The following is a 20,742-nucleotide window of genomic DNA, read 5'->3' as shown; positions in this document are numbered from 1 at the left end:
GATACTAGGTCTTGCATGTTGCTCAGGCCAGTCTCAAACTCCTGGGCTCCAGGGATCCTCCCCTCGGCCTCCCAAAGTGCTGGGATTACAGGCATTCATCTCCTGGCCGGATGGAACTGTGTTGCTACTTCTACCCCTGCAATCCCCCTCCCCACTTTCAGAACTCACTGTTTTTTTCTGTTGGTATCCAGCATGTTCTCATCTCAAAACTTCTCTGTTCTCTTTTCTGCAAAAGTAAATCTTATTTCATGCACTGTCAATGCGCCTGAGCTTCTCTCTCTCGTTTTTTTTTTTTTTTTTTTTTTGCTAGTCCTCCTGCATAAGGGCTCTCTTGGCAAGAAATGTTATTCTTATCAACTGCTTCGTGATCTATTTTTACATCTCCACGCAACTTATTAAATGCTTGTAGGACCTGCTGGGGTAAAGGAAGCCTTCACTTTGATTGAATTTCCATGTTTTCAGTTTAATATTGAGGGAAAGACTGAGTTGAGGCAAGGTCAACCAGGAAGAGAGAGACTTCTTTATGGAACGGTGAGCAAAGAGTGCTCAGAAGTGAATGGTGAAGAGGGGGCCTGGGGAGGAATGCATGGGCCTGGCTCCCAGCTCCTTTCGACTTGGTCTCAGAGAAAAAGGCCGTAAGATAGTAGGGACAGCTTAGAGGTTTGCTTAAGAAGTGCCTTCTTAGAGTTCAGAGAGCTACCAAAGATTTTCTGAGAATTGCCAATATGCTTCTCCAGATGGTCTGAAATGACCCTGTTTACCCTGAAAGTTGACTGAATCAAAAGATCTGATAGATCTGGTGGGGCTGCAGAGATGGTTTTGTCCAACCTTCCCCAGCATGTGGTCTCTCCAACAGGCTCCAAGTGAGCCATTCTGGTGACTGGGAGCCCACACATTCACAAGGCCATATTATTAGGGAAAGGGTGGTGGTGGTGATAATTAATCTCCAAATCAATTCAGCTACGTTTACTGGTTGCCTAGAATGTTGGTAGCAGAGCATCAAGGTTGAGAGGCTTGGCCTAGCTTTAAATTGACTTGGGTTTGAATCACAGCTGCAGCATTTCCGGTCAGACTCCAAGCAGTTTACCCAAACTAAGTCTCAGTTTTTGCCTAGATAAATGGATATAACTGTTCCCACTTCATGATGTTATGATGAGGATTATGTGAGACATAGACAGCCCTTAGCACAATGCCTGGTTCATGGTAAGTGCTCAGTAACTGGTAACTCATAATAATATGATTATCCTGGGTGCAACCTCCTTCTTTACCAAGATCCCATCCCAAATCTCAGCCCACTCCTTTGAGGACCCTAGACAAAGTAATCTAGCATAGCCCCCTTTCAGAGAGTGCCACCCTTTAGTTTTCCATTTCCCTATCATCCCTTTCCATCCTTCTCCTCCATCCCTCATCAAAAAATACTCTCTTCAATTGCTTGAACCTGGGAGGCAGAGGTTGCAGTGAGCTGGGATCGTGCCAATGCACTCCAGCCTGGGTGACAGAGTAAGACTCCATCTCAAAAATAAATAAATAAATAAAAATAAAGTACTCTCTTTCTTGAAGCTTCCCTTCCTAGACCAGCACTTCTACTTAATCCGGTGGAATATTCCTTGGCAGTCTGCCAGCTGAATGCTGCCATTCTCTCTCCACCCAGATAATGTAATTATTTTAATGGGGGCTTTTTAGAAAAACATGGGATACTCTCGAACCCCACTGCGGATCTTGTGAATTTTTCCGGAGATTTAGAAAGGAGGACACAGTATGACCCCCAACCCTTGCAATCCTGTCTTGGTGCAGTAGAATTGACCTGGCTTTTTTTGTGGAGATAGGCCAACCCTGTCCAACAAAACACCCATACCATAAGATATTTCCCCCTCTCTTGCCAATCCATATTGTGATCTGGGTCATTTATCAGATCAGTTTGGTGACAGGCAATGTAGTGCAGATGTAAAAAGCAAATGATCTGAAGATAGAAATCCTGAGATTCAAATGATGCCTCCATATTTTCTATTACATACCTTAGATGAGTTATTCAACCTTGCTAAGAGAGCTTTTGTTTCCTCATCTGCAATTTGGAGTGATATAAATGGTTTCTTATAGGGTTGCTGTGATGATTCAAAGAGATCATGTAAGAAAAACACGCAGCATGGTGCCTGACACATAGTAATTGTTCCATAGATGGTGTGTTCGTTGTACTAAAAGAGTGGCAGTCAGTGATGATGTTGCTCCCTTACTGGGACACCCTTTGCTTTTTTGTCCCCTACCTTGTGAGTACCTGGTACTCTTTTTCGTACCCATCACTCAAAGCTCAGTTCATGCCAACATAGTCTTGATCCCGAATTAATCTGCACACAGCCTCATCAAAGCACTTCAGGTTACTGCATCTTCATCAGCAAAGCTGGGCCCAGAAGCCCTTAAGAACCTGGCAGAGTTCCTTCTGGCTGGCTTGGCACAGCAGGAAAACAGCAGTGTCAACTGCTTATTTCTTGCAAAGGCGGCAGACTCTGCCTTTCACAGAGCACAGCAGACAGACACCACACACTCAGACAAGCTCCCAATTAACCACACACAATCAATGTCTCTCAAAAGTGCATACGTTATGCTCTGCCCAACTAATTAACTGCACTAAACATGTCAGGGTTAAAGGTAGGGCATGGGTTATCAAAAAGCATTTGAGAACCAGACCAGGTTCAGGGCTGAGAAGACCCAAAAGTTCTGCTCTAGTTTACCACCAAGCTGAATGGGATCTCAATGCCGCTCTCTGCAAGCAGGGGCGCTGCTGGAGACTCTCTACCTCTTGAGCTTGTTAGAACTTGGGCAATCGTAATGCCCTATAGGAAAGTGTTCTGAGAGGTATAACAACTACACAAATGCACACTCTGATTTCTCCTGGCCTTTGCTGTGACTGTTGTTTTTCCTTCCTGTAGCAGGAAAGGTGGTCAATCTTAAGCAAACATGATGTATGCATGTGCCTTCTAAGGTGTGAGCTTTACACACATAACCTCATGAGATCCTCATGACCCCCTGTACTCATGAGGAAAATAAACCTCCTGAGATGGGCCCCCAAGGGGGTCACACAGATGGTGGCTGAGCCACAATTTGAATCCATGTTAATCTCACTTTAAAAATCTGAAGGTTCGTTCTCCTCCCTATCTCATGCAAAATATCATTCTTCTTGCATAACGCCTTTCAGAGAGTGGCACCCTTTAGTTTTCCACTTCCCTCTCATCCCTCTCTATCCTTCTCCTCCATCCCTCATCTTGCCTTCATCAAAAAATACTCACTTCAATCACTTGAACCCGGGAGGCAGAGGTCACAGTGAGCCGGGATCGTGCCACTGCACTCCAGCCTGTGTGACAGACAGAGTAAGACTCCGTCTCAAAAAAAAAAAACAAACAAAAAAAACTCTCCTTCCTGAAGCTTCCCTTCCTAGACCAGTGACTTCTATTTAATCTGATGGAATATTCCTTGCCAGTCTGCCAGCTGAATGCTGCCATTCTCCTCTCCCTACCAGGTAATATATTTATTTTAATGGGAGCTTTCTGGAAAAACATGTGATACTCTCAAACCCCACTGGGGATTATCCACTTGCTTCATCTCCACTGGGAGTTGCCCAGAGCAACCATGCCGATGTACATGAGGGTGCTCACAAGAGTAACGCCAGGAGGTTCCACTAGGTGACGTTTCTTCAAGGAGGTTACTACAGAACAGGGTTAGAAGGTAGAGGGTACAGTAAGGAGTGGCTGGGAGATCCTGTGAGCAAAGACAGGATCAGATAGATTATCATGTGCAGTGGCTGGAGAACTAGTTTTACTTGGATACCACAGAGGAACCAGGGAAAGCACAAGTCCCTTCTCTTGGAAAGCCTGCACTCTCTCCCTTCCCGGTTCCCTACGCAGAGACTTCCTGGTCAGAGAGGCAGCTCTCGGGGCTACGAGTCACAGGTGGCTACTAAGAGGTGATGTTTGTTCTACCTCTAGGTTCCAGGCAGGGAAGGGGTGGTGGACAGGGCCTGATCTGAGAGTTTTGTCAGGAATCACTTGCAAGAGGAGGTGGATGCCACATTATCACCCTCAGGAGTTATCTTCCAAGACAGCAGCAGAGATAATGACTAGGAGTTGCTGTGTTTCAGCACATGAAGTATGCCCGGCACCGAAGCTGCACCTCGCTTTGCGTACACACACACACACACAACACACACACACACACATACACACACACACACAACTACAGAAATTGGGAGCAGGTGGACAGTGGTTCATAATTGCTAGACACCACAGAGAGAGACAAAAGTCCAGAAAAAATGATGCTACGCTTTATAAATTTAGCAAGACGCCAGTGCCTCTGCTTCCTGTCTGCCTGCTGTAGCATTGCCCAAGCCCTCCTGGCCTCCTTTCTCACTCACACCTGCAGTCTGCAGTGAGGCCCTTCAAGAGATGCCTGCTCTGTGAGGTTATTTAAGTCAGGAAGCATTAATCTGAAGAAATGCTTTGAAGCAAAGACCTGGATGTTCAAGTCCTCCCACTTACTGGAGTTGCTGTTACCTTTAAGATTTAATTAAAAGCGGTTCAAAAATCTCCATCCCCTCTGCAGCGGAAAAGGCGTCCTCCTGACACTATCACCGCAGAGTCTCTCAGTCCCTAGATCCTGCTTGTGCTGAATTCTTTCTCTCTCTCCTGTTCCCTCCAGAATTTGCTCTCACCTTTCCTGAACGAATCACCCCCACTGGACACCCCCACATCTTGTCATCTCGTCATTCCCTAATTGCTGCCACCTCCAGGCTCTGTGTTAAGCAGACATTTCTGAAGGGACGGGCAACAGACAGAAGTAACACCATTCTGCTGCTCAGTAAACGACTTCAGACTGAATATGACGCATTCCAGTTTTTAAATTCCCCTTGAGCCATTTCTGCCACCAGAGGGGTTTTACTGACTTCCTTTCTCATTGACTTAGTCACTAACTCCTTGCAATGCCTCTGGCCCTTTCCCCCCAACCTCTCTTCCATTCCTTGCTAGTCAGATTGCCCCACCCCCTAAAATTCCTATACCTTTTTAGGCAGAGAGATTTAACTACCTCTTACCCGTTGCCAGCCATGCCCTAAGGCTTAAGGGACATCTTTTCACAATTCAGCAAGGCATTTTGCTAAACCTGTGCCGTCTAATACTTTAAATTTAATGAAAATTAAATACAATTTAAAATTCAATTCTCTGATCACCCTCGCCGTATGTCACGTGCTCAATGGCTACCTATGGCTAGGGACTGCTCTGCTGGATAGTGTAGACAGCAGAGTCCTACTGGACAGCTAAATCCAAATTCATTTCTTCCCTAAGGGACTGTCACTGACTATTCACTGACACTTTTTCCTGCCTACTTCCTTAATGTGGATTGAGCCCTTATGCTGTGTAAGGCACTTTTCCCGCGTTGTCGCCCGGCAGCCGCCTAACAGTTCTCTAAAGCGGGCAGCGCTCTCCGCCTGGCTCAGGGGAGGAGCCCGAAGTCCGCAGCCGGAGCGGCGGTGGTGTCCCCTCCACCAAGCCAGAAGCCCGGGCTGTGACAGTGTATCACACAAGACAAGTAGCAAGTAGGGAATGGCTTCGTCAACCACGTGTGATGTGATCGTTCCATTAAACTTTAGGAGGGGTTTTCTTAGTCGCACCGGTTCAGTTCCCAAAGTGAGGTCACTGAAAAGGAAATTCAAAGACTTTTTTTTCCAGAGGATGGAATGCACGCTTTGCTGGGATGGATGCTGCCGCTTCGGGCGGCTGGTAAGGCCCAAACGCGTGTGGAGGGAGAGAGGGCTCCTTTGAGGGCAGTCAGCAGTAAAAGGAGCCGGGCGGCGAAAGCGCTCAAAATTCCTCCCACGCCGCTCCTGCTCTCCGCTCTGCAGCGCAGCCAGCCAGGCCGCCGCCGCCCCTGCTGCCTGGGAGAGCGGGCGCTTGGGCAGGTGGGGCCGCCGCTGACCCGCTTCTCTCGGCGCCCGGGGGAAGGCCGGGTTGGGCGACCGCGCCACCTGCTGGCCTCTTCCAGTGTTGCCGCCTGCCCCTGAGCGCCTCCGTCCCTGCCCGCAGCGCCACAGCACACGGCGAAGTCGTTAGATGCAGGTTCTTGGGCCTCACCTCACCCCAGGCTTACTGAACCAAAAACTCTCTGGGTGGGTCTTGGCAGTCGAGTCTGAACAAGACCCTCGGGTGACCCTGATGCACGCTAAAGCTTGGACATCAATGATGTGGAAATCACCCAACTCCACCATTTATTCATTAAGTCAAGTTTTTCTTTTGTTTTGTTTTGTTCAGAAATAATCAGATAGGAGCAATCAGGGTGTTGCAAGTCCTGGTTACACAGAGACTTTAGTCACATTTCATGCATCTCCAGTCATCATGTTCTATCTGCCCTCCAAACGGAGGAACAGGGAAGGGTTATCCCACCTGACAGTTCATTAAGTCAAGTATTAATGAGCGTCTTCTAAACAATATGGAAATAAAGGAAGCAAAACAGAAATGATCCCTCCCCCACGCCCTCCCCAACGCACACATAGATAAAATGTAGAATGGCTTACTTTATCATCACATCTCTGTGCAATAGGAAAGGAAAACATTACAATTACCCTTATTTTACAGACAGGAAACTAGCCTGGAATCACACATGTGGTAAACAACTAGGTCAAGTTCAAAGCTTAGGGGTTTTGTTTTGTTTATTTTTAAGACTGAGAGGAGCACCAATCTCAGGTCATCTGCATGTCAAATTAATCAATCAATGTCCAACCAGGTTAATCTTCATGTCAAAGGCTGAACTTATTTACCAAACTACACACCACCAACTTTTCTAGGGATTAGAGGCACGTACAACCACACAGTGAATTTTTGTATTTTTAGTAGACAGGGTTTCACCAGGTTGGCCAGGCTGGTCTCGAACTCCTGGCCTCAAGTGATCTGCCTGCCTCAGCCTCCCAAAGTGCTGGTGTCACAGGATCCTTAGGGTGTCGCTTTTCCAACCGGAAACCTCTGTGGCCGGTGGCATCTTTGCCCGAGTTTTGCTTGGGCCCACTGGGCTCGTTTCACCCACTCAGCCCTGCAAGCTGTGCTTGGCTCACATTACCAGCTTGGATCCCATGCCTGCCAAGCGCAAGTCAGGTGCAGAACAGCAAGGGGTATGTGAGCAAGCACAGGGTGTGGCCACTGCGCACAGCCAGGCATGCCAGCTGCAGCAGGGCGAGCAGCTCCAGGAGCCAGCACAGGTACCAGCTCCACGCAAGGCTGCAGCTGGATCAGGCATACCACAAGCAGGGCACCAGGGAACATGGTGGCACCCAGAAGCTTGGAGATGCCAGGAACCACAAAGCCCCAAAGATGGTGTCACAGCACTTGCTCAGGGAGCCCCTAGGTCTAGGCTCCCCAAAGGGTGGCAGCTCTTCTCTCCTTCTCATCACCTGCAACATGGTGAACTGGGGTGGGGAAGAGGGGGGAGTGTGTTTCAGCCCTCTTTTTGTTACAGCTGTTTCAGTCCTGAAGCATCCTGAATTCTTGTCCTGCATCCAGGAAGAATGAGAAACACAGACAACTAGAGGGTGAGCAAGGTGGAGAGGAGCTTCACTGAGTGACAGAACAGCTCTCAGAAGACCTGAAGTGGGTAGCTCCTTTCCACAGGCAGGTCATCCTGACCAGTCCAGGAGAACCTAAGTTGGCAGCTCCTTCCTACAGCTGGTAGTCCTGATGTCTCTGTGAGTCTGGCTGAGTCTGGGGGTTTTTATGGGCTTCAGAAGGGAGGAAGTGCCTGCTGATTGGTCCATGAGCAGCCATGGGCAGGCCAGAAGAAGCACCATAAATTCTCGCTCTTTGCCATAGACTCCACCCAGACCTGACACTCCCACCCCCGGGCTTCAGGCCATCCAGGGCTTGAGGATAGGTCTTCACTGGGGAACCGCCCCTTTCTGCCCAGGACTCCGTCCGCCTCCTGCTGCCATCTACCTGTCATCCGCAGCACCCAGGCTGTTCATGCCAAGGGGTGCCTGCAGGCCTGTGCTGAGCCACCTTCAGCCCCTTCTTGGCCTCCCTCCTGTGCTCATCAATGCCCAAGGTCTGGAGGGGGCTGAGGCAGCTGGGGGCTGGTGTATCAGTGCCACCCCGAGCGTACACACACCCAGACAGGTCACAGCAGCGCCTGGGCTCAGCCACAACTTTGCTCCACCCCAGAGCAGACCCTGAAATCGGGGAGAGACCAGGCAGCCAGAGCAGGCACTTCTGAGCCTGCGGGGGAATGGTGGCTTCCCAGGTCCCTGAGAGCACAGGGATCCCTGGGTCTGCAGCCACAGAGGGTGGGGGGTCCCACCCTGCCAACTTGGAAGGAGGCAAGGCTCCCTCCCACCTGTTCCCAGCTCCACCGGCTCCATGGAGTGCACAGTTCTGGCTGTGCCTCCCACATTGCAGTAGGTGTCTTCGCAGCAGCTGCTCCAGATGGGCTACTGCTGCCATCACTAGGATTACAGGCATGAGCCACCATGCCTGGCCCATAAAAATAATTAACAAACAAATAGGAATATTTTTGTAGTAATAATGGTAACACTTATTGAGCACCTAACTAAATGTTAGACAGCATTCAAGATAATGGAACTAGGGTGACCAAGAAAATTACAACTACCTTGGAAAGTCCCATTTCTGGTCTTTAGCTTTGCAGCCCTGAGAACTGGATTTTACTAGTTCCCTCCCAGCTTATCTGATGCATACCTATCAGGTTCACAAGAAAATATATTGACCAGGATGACATATCAATTAACAGTCAGATTTATTACTGCTGAGTTGTTACTGGTCATATTTGTAAGATAGCACCTCCTCTTTCCTATGAAAATCTATAGGAAAAACCAACTTCAGTGGCCTGGTGGGATGGGATCAAAGCAAGGTGCATTGGATGAGGGTATTGGAGCATGTTAAAAGGTTATATCGCAGATGGCTGCTCATTTTCAGCACAGGAAACACACCTGAGATGGGTCAGAATGCTGGCACATGAAGAGCTCCTGTAATGGAAGGGCTCAGGACACCCTCTGCCTGGGTCAGAGGTGGGACACACGAGTGGATGCACACTCCCTACCTGCCTCCTTGCATGATTTCAGACAGGCTGCAATGCAGGTTGGCTGGTTTGAGCTTTAGCCTCAAGGTTCTTTGATCCCCTTGGTTGTAGTTCTCCTGCTCTCCACTCCCCAGGATTATACTCACAACTACCTCTCAAGGTAGTTTCATCAGTAGATAGCTCATTCGCATCTATTCTGGGCTGACTTCAGGGCTGGGCACAGTGGCACATGCCTGTGGATAACCCCAGTGGGTAATCCCAGTGGATGCCTATAAACCACTTAGGGAGGCCAAGGCGGGAGGGCCCCTTGAGACCAGGAGTTCAAGACCAGCCTGGGCAACATAGCAACACTCTGTGTCTACATATATATATACACATATATACATATATACACACACACACCTGTACACCTAGCTACTTGGGAGGTTCTGATGGAAAGATTACATGAGCTCAGGAGTTCAAGGCTGCAGTGAGCTCTGATTGTAACACTGCACTCCAGCCTGGGCAACAGAGAGAGACCCTGTCTCAGAAAAAGCAGGTTACTCTATCAAGAAAATGGCCTTTTCCTAACCACATACCCCAGGGCCCGTGCTGCCCTAGGTGCCGACTGCTACACAAGGCAGCCCAGGCATCTGCTCTCAACCCTGTTTTTAGCCTTTCAGTTCCCCCCTATCCTTACCTTCCAGTTAACACAGAGACTAAGAGAAGTGGAACAAAACCCTCACGGAAGGAGCCTTTGAACTTTGTGTTTACTTCTCTGCCTCTCCTAAGAGCTGTGTCTTTCATATCCATCTTTGCAACTCCAGATGGTAGAATAGTTCCTAATAATCATTAAAAATTAATAAATCAATATGTGTCTTTTGGATGAATGGAAAGAGTTCTGGTCTGCAGATCAATACAGTTAAAGTGTAAAATTATTTTAATATCATCATTAACATACTTTGGGACCTTTGACTAACAACTTGATTGCTTTGTTCTCCATTTTGTCAAATAAGAGAATCACCTCTCCTCCCTTCCAGCCTCAAAAGAATGTTTTGAGGAAGGCGTACTTGATCACTGCCAGGGATTGTAATTCCATGAAGCAAGGTGTATGTCACTGTTTCTCCCCTTTTCTATCCGAAGGAAGTAATAAAGCATAAACGCTTCTAGGCATTGAAAAATATGTTTTCAGTTCCATCATGTCAGTCTGTGTTTCAAAACACAGGAAGAAGCATCTTGTCGCACCAAACTCCTGAGAATAGTGAGATAGTGTCTAAGTATTTGATGGCTCCTAAAAGTGCTATTGATAAAGTTGCACCATTATTTTGGCTAGTGATTAACTGCATGTGTGTGTGGTTTTAATACAGAGAAGACATTATTTTTAAAATTTAGGAATTAGGACTGAAAAACAGATATGCAATGGAATGGTTGTTTCTCTTCTAGAATTTAGTGATTCACAGCTCTTGGTCAAGGAAGCCTTGGGAATCAATGAGATTATGGGTTTTCTAGTGAAGACTGAGTCAGACCTCATGACATCAGGCCCCGGATGAAGAGTGTAGGGACCCTGGCCACTGCTCTTCTTTCCCAGTGGTCAAGTCACCCGCAGGGCATTGCATCCTGTGGGAGATTGACTCTGGTCAACATTGTATTTTGCAGAAGATAATCCCGGCTCTTCCTCGTTTTCATTTAAGGCTCTGTGTGTGCTCTGCCCTTGGCCAGCGGCACATGTACACTTTCTTCCTTCACACTGGAAGTCTGGGTTTCCTAAAGGCTAACAATACAATCAGCTATCCAGATTTTCAAAGGACAGACATAATAGGCAAAAATCCATTTCGAAGCCTGGGGCGCAAGTGAATAGCAGCAATAGAATAAGGATAGTTTATCATCACTAATCTTCTGCTCAAAATATTTCTTCCTGTCTCCCCTGATCATCTTCTCCCTTTCCACCTCTCTCCCCCGCCTTCATTTTTCCTGCTCCTCTTATCCTCCTTGACTAAAATATATAATTGAAGTGGTTTTTGTGTTAATACATTTTTTTGAATAAGATTGTAAAATCTGGCTGGGCATGGTGACTCACGCCTGCAAGCCCAGAACTTGGGGAGGCTGAGGCGGGTGGAACACCTGAGTTCAAGGGTTCTAGACCAGCCTGGACAACGTGATGAATCCTCATCTCTACCAAAAATACAAAAAATTAGCTGGGCGTGGTGGCGGGCACCTGTAATCTCAGCTACTCAGAAGGCTGAGGCAGGAGAATCGCTTGAACCTGGGTGGCAGAGGTTTCAGTGAGCTGAAATCACGCCACTGCACTCCAGCCTGGGCAACAAGAGTGAAACTCCTTCTCAAAAAAAAAAAAAAAAAAAAAAGATTGTAAAATCTCAATTTTAAAAGCAGTAGAGTTGAACATTTTGTGCTGCCTAAAGAAAAAAAAATTGTTTCTATATTTCTTTGTATATGGGAATGGTGAAGTGTGGGGCAAGGGGCAATAGTGTGGAAAGAAAAATAATCTACCTTTGAGACTAGTCTAACCTTTTCCGTGTGACTTCTGAGCTTTTTCCTAATTTGGTGCCACTATGTAAGCAGCCATATTTCCAACTCCTCCAGCACAGACCCTGGTCTGTAGCCAGGACAGTCTCCCTAAGGCCCTTGCTCCTGTCTCTGTGGCCTAAGGATAGACATGAGTTCTAACACCAGCGTAGCCACTTAGTACCTGTGACAGATCATTCGGTCTCAAAACTTCAGTTTTCTCATCCATAGCTTCATGCCTGACATGCCTACCTCACAGTCAACAAGAGAACACAATGATAAAGTTGTGGAATGGGAAAGTGTTCTGAGAAATATGAAGTTTTGTGTGAACGGTCAGTGCCCTATTTCTGATCTCCAAAATGAGTTTCCTCGTTTTCCTGGTCAACCAGGTCCAATTTATCTTTCAATGATTACTGTCAATCCCCACTTGTTTTCTTTTCTTTTTTTTTTTTTTTCTTGAGACAGTCTCGCCCAGTCACCCAGGCTGGAGTGCAATGGCTCGATCTCAGCTCACTGGACTCCGCCTCCCAGGCTCAAGCAATTCCCCTGCCTCAGCCTCCTGAGTAGCTGGGACTACAGGCACCCACCACCACACCTGGCTAATTTTTGTATTTTTAGTAGAGACCAGGTTTCACCATGTTGTTCAGGCTGGTCTTGAACTCCTGACCTCAGGTGATCCACCTGCCTCAGCCTCCCAAAGTGCTGGGATTACAGGGGTAAACCACCGCACCCAGCAAAGACAAAAGCAGAGAGAGTAGCATAGTGAACGTCCAGATACCCATCACTGAGCTTCAGTGATTATCAACATGTGGACAACCCTTTTCATTTATACTCCCACTTGCCCCCTGATTATTTGGAAGAAAATCCTAATTCCTAGATTTTTAAAAATTCTTCAAAACATTTACAATAAATTAGCAAATAATGACCACAATACTATAGCATGCCTTTAAAAATAAACAGTGACTCAATATCAAATAACCGGTCAGAAATCAAATTTATTGGCCAGGCACAGTGGCTTACGCCTGTAATCCCAGCACTTTGGGAGGCCAAGGAGGGTGAATCATCTGAGGTGAGGAGTTCGAGACCAGCCTGGCCAACATGGTGAAACCCTGTCTCTATTAAAAATGCAAAAAATTAGCTGGGCATCGTGGCAGGCACCTGTAATCCCAGCTACTTGGGAGGCTGAGGCAGGAGAATTGCTTGAATCTAGGAGGCGAAGGTTGCTGTGAGCCGAGATCACCCCATCGCACTCCAGCCTGGACAACAGAACGAGACTTTGTCTCAAAGAAAAAAAATCAAATTTAGTCTCTTGATATCACACACACACCCACACACACACCCACACACACACACACACACAGAGTCATTCGCCGCATGAAATGATGGACCGCACAAACAAACAATGGTGATCCCCTAAGATTATAATGAAACTGAAAATTTTCTATTGCTTACTGGCATCACAGCCATCATAACATCATAGCACAACGCATTACTCACGTGTTTGTGGTGCTGCTGGTGTAAACCTACTGCATTGCCAGTCGTATAAAAGTATAGCACATACAATTATGCACAGTACATAATACTTGATAATGACAATAAATGACTGTGTTAGTGGTTTATGTATTTACTATGCTATACTTTTTTTCATTTTTTAGAGTACACTCCTTCTACTTTAAAAAAAAAAAGTGAACTGTGAAACAGCCTCAGGCAGGGCCTTCGGGAGGTTTCCAGAAGAAGGCATTGTTATCCTAGGAGAGGGCAGCTACATGCATGTTATCGCCCCTAAAGACCTTCCAGTAGGACAAGATGTGGAAGTGGAAGACAGTGATATTGATGATCTCGGCTCTTTGTAGGACTAGGCTAATGTGTGTGTCTGTGTCTTAGTTTTTAACAAAAGAGTTTAAAAAGAACAAAAAATTTAAATTGAAAAAAGCTTATAGAAGAAAGATATAGAGACAAATATTTTTGCACAGCTGTACAATATGTTTGTAATTTAAACTAAGTCGTGTTATAAAAGAGTCGAAATGTTTTTTAAGCTTTTTTTTTTTTTGAGACAGTTTGGCTCTTGTCGACCAGGCTGGAGTGCAATGGCGCAATCTCGGCTCACTGCAACCTCTGCCTCCCAGGTTCAAGTAATTCTCCTGCCTCAGCCTCCCAAGCAGCTGAGATTACAGTAAAAATTAAAAAGTAAAAATGTTGGCCGGGTGCGGTGGCTCACGCCTGTAGTCACAGCACTTTGTGAGGCAGAGGCGGGCGGATCACAAGGTCAGGAAATCAAGACCATCCTGGCTAACACGGTGAAACCTCATCTCTACTAAAAATACAAAAAATTAGCCGGGCGTGGTGGCGGGCGCCTGCAGTCCCAGCTACTCAGGAGGCTGAGGCAGGAGAATGGCGTGAACCCGGGAGGCGGAGCTTACAGTGAGCCGAGATCGCGCCACTGCACTCCAACCTCGGCAACAGAGCGAGACTCTGTCTCAAAAAAAAAAAAAAAGTAAAAATGTTACAGTAATAGACTGGCGCAGTGGCTCACACCTGTAATCCCAACACTTTGAGAGACTGAGGTGGGAGGATCGCTTGAGGCTTGAAGTTGGAGACCAGCCTGGGCAACACAGTGAGACTTCATCTCTACAAAAAAAAAAAAAAAGTTAGCTGGGCTTGGTGGTGTGCACCTGTAGTCCTAGCTACTTGGGAGGCTGAGATAAAAGAATTGCTTGAGCCTAGGATGTCGAGACTGTAGTGAACCATGATTGTGCCACTGAACTCCAGCGTGGGTGACAGTGAGGTCCTGTCTCAAAAAAAAAAAAAAAAGTTACAGTAAGCTAAGCTTAATTTATTATTAAAGCAAAAGGCTTTTTAAACATAAATTTAGTGTAGCCTATGTGCACATCGTTCATCAAGTCTATGATGGTGTGTGGTAATGTCCCAGGCCTTCACATTCACTCATTCACCCGCTCACTGACTCACCCAGAGCAACTTGCAGTTCTGCAAGCTCCAGTCAGATGGAGCTATACAGGTGCTTCTTATTAAAAATCTTTTATACCTTATTTTTTACTATACCTTTTGTGTTTATTAATATTAACAGGTACACAATTTAGATACATATTTGTGTTTAGATACACAAATGCTTGTATATCTAACTCTTGTTGTATATATAACTCTTGTATATCTAATGTATATACTTGTTGTATATCTTGTTGTATATCTAATGCTTGTATATCTAACTCTAATACCATCGTGTTAGAGTTGCATACAATGTTCAGTACAGTAACATGCTCTACAGGTTTATAGCCCAGGAGCAACAAGCTATATCATATAGCCTAGGTATGTAGGAGGTTGTGAGATCTAGGTTTGTGTAAGTACACACTATGATGTTCACACAAGGACGAAATCGCCTAACCGTGTATTTCTCAGAACGTATCACTGTTGTTAAGCCATGCATGATTGTTATTTATTCATTATATATGTGCATATACCTATGCATGTATATACACACATATGTGTGTATATCTATATACTGCATATATATATGTTGTGTGTATTTATATAATTAAGTTGCTTTATATGAATTGAGTCAAACAAGTTTCAACCATTGTTTTTGGTGGATATGTATTTCTAGTATCTTTTCTTTCTTTTTTTTTTTTTTAAAGACAAAGTCTCGCTTTGTTGCCCAGGCTGGAGTGCAGTGGTAGGATCTTGGCTCACTGCAACTCTGCTTCCCAGGTTCAAGCAATTCTTACGCCTCAGCCTCCTGAGTAGCTGGAACTACAGGCATGCACCAGCCTGCCTGGCTAATTTTTGTATTTTTAGTAAAGACAGGGTTTCACCATGTTGGCAGGGCTAGTGTCGAACTCTCGGCCTCAAGTGATCCACCCGCCTTGGCCTCCCAAAGTGCTTGGATTACAGGTGTGAGCCACTGCAACTGGCCACTAATATCTTCTTATTTATGTCATCTGTATCTCTATTGTTCTCTTGCAGTTTATTTGTTGAAGAAGTTGGCGCTAAGGGTTCTGTATAACCTATCACATTTTAGAGTGGGCTGACTAGATGCCTGTGCTGTTCTTTAATATTTTTCTCCTTCCCCTGTATTTCCTATAAACTGCAATCGGAGCCTGAGGCTAGATACCATTCAAGTTTGATTTTTTTAGTGAGGCTATTTTGCAGAGTAGTTGAGTACTTCTTGTCACTTCACAGGCAGAGATATAAGACACCAGGCATTTCTATTTGTGTGATGTGACTTCCATCAGTGGATTCAGAATGTGCCAGCGAAATCCTTTACACGTAGAACTCCCAGCAGCCTTTCGCCTAATGGCTTTAGCAGCCATCCATGACTATGGTGGTTTTTTTTAACACGTCTACCTGGCTAGATCAGACCGTATTTCCCAGAGTTCTCTTTTCCCATATGTTTCTGGCTAAGATGAGCTGTGGGGGGATTCTTGGGAGCTTTGGAAGATGGAAGTGAGGCAGTAGCCGTTTGGTCGGTCACACATGCGGGGCACATCTGCCGGCCTCTCTGGTGGGCATGAGGCACAGCTGGCCTGCAGCTCCCTCACCTTCCCCTGCATACTCCTTCAGCTTCTCCCCAACTTGGGCTAGCGTGTGTGCTTAGCTCAGGACAAAGAGCCCTGGCTCTGCAGGACACCCAGACCATCAACATCAGAGAACTGACATAGCTCTCAGTCCGTCTTCGTGAATTCCTGCTTGTTTTGCTCTCCACAATTTACATCCATACCCCCGTTCCAGCTGCCTGCCCTGTGGACTTCAAGCTCTAGCCTCAAATTGGATGTTTTTTTATTAGGGGTTGCAAAATGGTAATATTCTAGCTGTAATATTCCTTTTACATTAATTAGCTGACATTTCTGAGTTGCAGTCTAAACAGGAAAAGCAAAATGAATACTTACTTCTTTGCTTTCAGTTTTCTTCTTTATCAGTTTTCACAATGAGTGGGTTCCTTAGCATTTTACAAAGGTGTTCATTTGGTTGTATTTATTTGCACTTTTTTTTAGCATTATGAACTTGTAGATTTTAATATATTTGGTGTGGCATTGAAGCTGTTATTACTATTGTCATTATTGTTGCCATTATGTTAAAATTGTCCCATCTTTGACCAGTGGGAGAACACTGAAGTGGGCACCTGGATCTTTTTGATGGCAATGCTTGTGGTCTCTGATAGCTCCATGCTTTTCAGTACTATAGAATGTTCCAGGCCCCCTTCAATGTTTCCTGTCCTGGCCTTGAAATAATCATTTATCCAAGGAGGCATGGCTTTCTTGAGTTAGAAATTCTATTTGGAGAACACAATCTGAGGATAAGGTTATTATTTTGGGGTTAGTTATGGCTTGCAGGCGATTTCAGTGAGCAGAGCAAGGAAATATATTTATTTTTAAAGAAAATACATCCTAAGTTCTTATTAATTTTTTAAATCAAATTTAAGATTACAGGATTTTCCGCTTGACTCATTCAATTTTATATTTATATCTCTCCTCTTCTACTAAAAGACTTGGCTCCTAAATATGTTACCATAATTATTTATTTGAGATACATATACACATGTATATGTGTGCATGTATATATACATATGTATATATGTACTTAGTTTCAGAATAATACCAATATAGTAACATATTAATACACATATGTAATATGTGTACTGTAGTACTAGTATAGTATTAATGTATAGAACACAATATATATATATTCTGAAACATATATACATGCTATGGTTTGGATATAGTTTGTCCCCACCAAATCTCATGTTGAAATTTGATTACAATGTGGGAATGTTGGAGGTGGGACCTGGTGGGAGGTGTGTGGGTCATGGAGGTGGGCCCCTCATGAATAGATTAATGCCTTCCCTCAGGGATGAGTGAGTTCTCTCTCTGTTAGTTCTACTAAAAGCTGATTGTTAAAAAGAGCCTTGCTGGGTGCCAGAGCTCACACCTGTAATCCCAGCACTTTGGGATGCTGAGGCAGGCAGATCACCTGAGGTCAGGGGTTCGAGACCAGCCTGGCCAACATGGTGAAACCTCGCCTCCACTAAAAACACAAAAATTAGCAGGGCATGGTGGCATGCACCTGTAATCCCAGCTGCTCGGGACGCTGGGGCAGGAGAATGGCTTGAACCCAGGAGATGGAGTTTGCAGTGAGCTGAGATCGTGCCACTGCACTCCAGCCTGGGAGACAGAATGAGATTCTGTCTCAAAAAAAAATAAAAATAAAAATAAATAAAAAGAGCCTGGTACCTCCCCCACCCCTTGCTTCCTGCCTTGCATGTGATCTCTGCACACGCCAACTCCCCTTCACCTTCCGCCATGACTGGAAGCAGCCTGAGGCCCTCACCTCATGCAGCTGCCAAGTCATGAGATTTTCAACCATCAGAATTGTGAGCCAAATAAAACTTTTTTTCTTCATAAATTACCCAGCCTCAGGTATTCCTTTACAGCAACTCAAAATGGGCTAAGACAAATATACTTAATAGTTTCAGAATAATAATACTAATATTATTATTAATATTATAACTACTGAAAACAGTTTAAGATTTATTTACAATCCTATTTATCCTTTGGATATATTCCTCTAAGTTTGTACAGTCCAATTCCTCTGTTTTAAGGCAATTAAAGTTCACTTCACTCTTGTCAAGAGAGCTATCATTAAAAAAAAAACAAGTGTTGGCAGGATTCGTAGAAATCAGAACCCTTGCATAGTGCTTGTGGGAATTTAGGGAGTGCAAAATGGTGCAGTCTCTATGGAAAACAGTGTGGAGGTTTCTCAAACAATTAAAAATAGAACTACCGAATCATCCAGCAATCTCACTTCTGGATATTTCTCAAAAAAATTGAAATCAGGATCTTGAAGAGATATTAGCACTTCCATGTTCATTGCAACACTATTCACAATAGCCAAGATGTGGAAACAACCTAAATATCCATTGACAGATGAATGGGAAAGCAAAATGTGGTCTATACATGCAATGAAATAATATTCAGCCTTAAGAAAGAAGGAAATCCAGGGCCGGGTGCGGTGGCTCACGCCTGTAATCTCAGCACTTTGGGAGGCCTGGGCAACACGGTGAAACCCCATCTACTAAAAATACAAAAATTAGCTGGGTGTGGTGGTGCACGCCTGTAATCTCAGCTACTCGGGAGACTGAGGCACAAGAATCGCTTGAACCTGGGAGGCGGAGGTTGCAGTGAGCAGAGATCGCCCCACTGCACTCCAGCCTGGGCAACAGAGGGAGACTCCATCTCAAAAAAACAAAACAAAACAAAACAAAACAAACAACAACAACAAAAAACAACCGAAGGAAATCCTGTAATGGGTGACGCTAATGATCCTTGAGAACATTATGCTGAATGAAATAGCCGGTCACAGAAGGACACATACTGCATGATTCCACTTACATAAGGTATCTAAAACAGTGAAATTCATAGAATCCAAGAATGGAATTGTGGCTACTAGAGGCTGAGGAAAGGGGAAGATGGGGAATTAACTAATCAACTGGCATAAAATTTCAGTCAAGCAAAATGAATAAACCCAGAGAGCTGCTGTGCACAGCATTGTACATACAACCAGCAATGATGTGTTACACATTAAAAATTTGTTCAGCATGCAGATCTCATGTTAAGAATTCTTACCATAATAAAATAAATGAAAATAAAGTCATTGAATGTATTTCTTTCTTTATATTTAAACAATCAACCTGATTTATGCTTAGGTTTATTGCGTTCGTTTTGTTTTCACTGTTTAGGGACTGCAGTTTCTTGTTCAATTTCATTTAACTTGCTTTTATAATTATATAAATCATTAGTATGGTTCCAAACTCAAATATATATAATTAGGTTTTATAGGGGTATAAAATATGTCCACAAATTATTTAACACACCCTTAAAAAGGCGAAGTCTGATTCCCCTCCCTTTGAGTATGGGCTGGACTCAGTATCTTTTTGGTTTGGTTTTCTTTTTTAAATAGAGACAAGGTCTTGCCATGTTGCCCAAGCCGGTCTTGAACTCCTGGGCTCATGCAATCCTCCTGCCTCAGCCTCCCAGAGTGCCAGGATTACAGCCACCCCACGCTCACTATCTTGCTTCTAACAAATAGGATGCAAGTGACAGTATGTGACTTCCAAGACTAGGTCATAAAAGGCGTTTCAGCTTTCTCTGCTTTTTTTGGATAACTTGTTATAGAAGCAGCCAGCTGCCATTTCATGAGGATGCTCAAGCAGCTCTATGGGGAGAGAGGTCCATGTGGTGAGGAACTGAGGCCTTCTGCCAACAAGGAAGCAACTCAGGTGAGTGACCCACTATGCAAGTGGGTTCTTTAGCCCCAGTCAAACTTTAGATGACTGAGACACAGACCAACGTCTTGACCACAATCTCATGAAATGCCCTGAGACAAAACCACCCAGCTAAGCAGCTCCTGGAGTCCTGACCCTCAAAATTCATATGAGATGGTACTATTGTTATTTTAAGCCACTAAATTTTTTGACTAATCTATTTTGTGGCAATAGTTAACAAATACAAAGACCTTCAGACAAGTCTAGCTTACATTCCTGCCTCCTTCATCCCCTCAAAGGTAACCAATTTTTTACTTGCAAATTTGTGCTTCCCCTGATTTTTACTTTAAATATAAACAAATATGTTAATATTTCTATTATCCACCTTTTCTTAGATAAAAGAGTACCTATGTTCACTCTTCTGAGACTTGCAGTTTTCAATTAATAATATTTACCGGAAATCATTTCCAAGCAAAATGTAGAGATGGTCTGCATTCTTTTTGACAGTTGCTCAGTATTTCATTCTGTGGATGAGCCACAGATTATCCAACCAATCCCCTGTTGGTGTTGTGTAATGCTAGGCCTTAGCATTGCAAATAGTGCTGCAGTGCATTTGTCTTTTCATGGTTTTCCCAGTCTATCTTCAGCATAGGTTCTTACATCCACTCCTTTTTGAATTTTTTCCTATTGCCAAGGCTGTCATGAATCTCGTTTCGCCTTTCTTACTTCAGAGTCTATTTCATAGAATTTAGCACTTATTTGCCTTTATTTTGTATTATTCTGAGTTTCCCATGTGTACTTTAGTTCTCTACTTACGAGATTGTGCCGTGGTAGCCCATTTAAAGCAGCTATAGCTCTGACCTACTGCTGTCAGGATATTGGGTTTAATGCTGAGCTTACGGGGATTAAAA

The 20,742-nt window shown here is 44.7% G+C and overlaps 1 long non-coding RNA gene and 1 other non-coding gene across 3 annotated transcripts in view; one reads left to right on the top strand and one right to left on the bottom strand.

Annotated features, from left to right (window-relative positions):
- Window positions 1–1,134: 1,134 nt before the first annotated feature.
- The window catches only part of LOC131384603 (uncharacterized), a 41,033-nt gene continuing 21,425 nt past the window's right edge, over window positions 1,135–20,742 (top strand). For both annotated transcript variants that reach the window (XR_009215613.1, XR_009215614.1), the window contains exons 1-2: window positions 1,135–1,203; window positions 19,743–19,846. This is a non-coding gene — a long non-coding RNA (uncharacterized LOC131384603). The remainder of the gene's footprint in view (window positions 1,204–19,742; window positions 19,847–20,742) is intronic.
- On the bottom strand, window positions 6,296–6,429 carry LOC116477540 (U8 small nucleolar RNA). The gene has a single exon (XR_004250507.1). It is a non-coding gene; the product is annotated as a U8 small nucleolar RNA (small nucleolar RNA).

This window comes from Hylobates moloch, unplaced genomic scaffold (assembly GCF_009828535.3).
Source record: "Hylobates moloch isolate HMO894 unplaced genomic scaffold, HMol_V3 SCAFFOLD_11, whole genome shotgun sequence".
NCBI lineage: Eukaryota > Metazoa > Chordata > Mammalia > Primates > Hylobatidae > Hylobates > Hylobates moloch.
The sequence above is the reverse complement of the archived record's forward strand: the minus strand, read 5'-3'. Positions and strand labels throughout refer to the sequence as shown.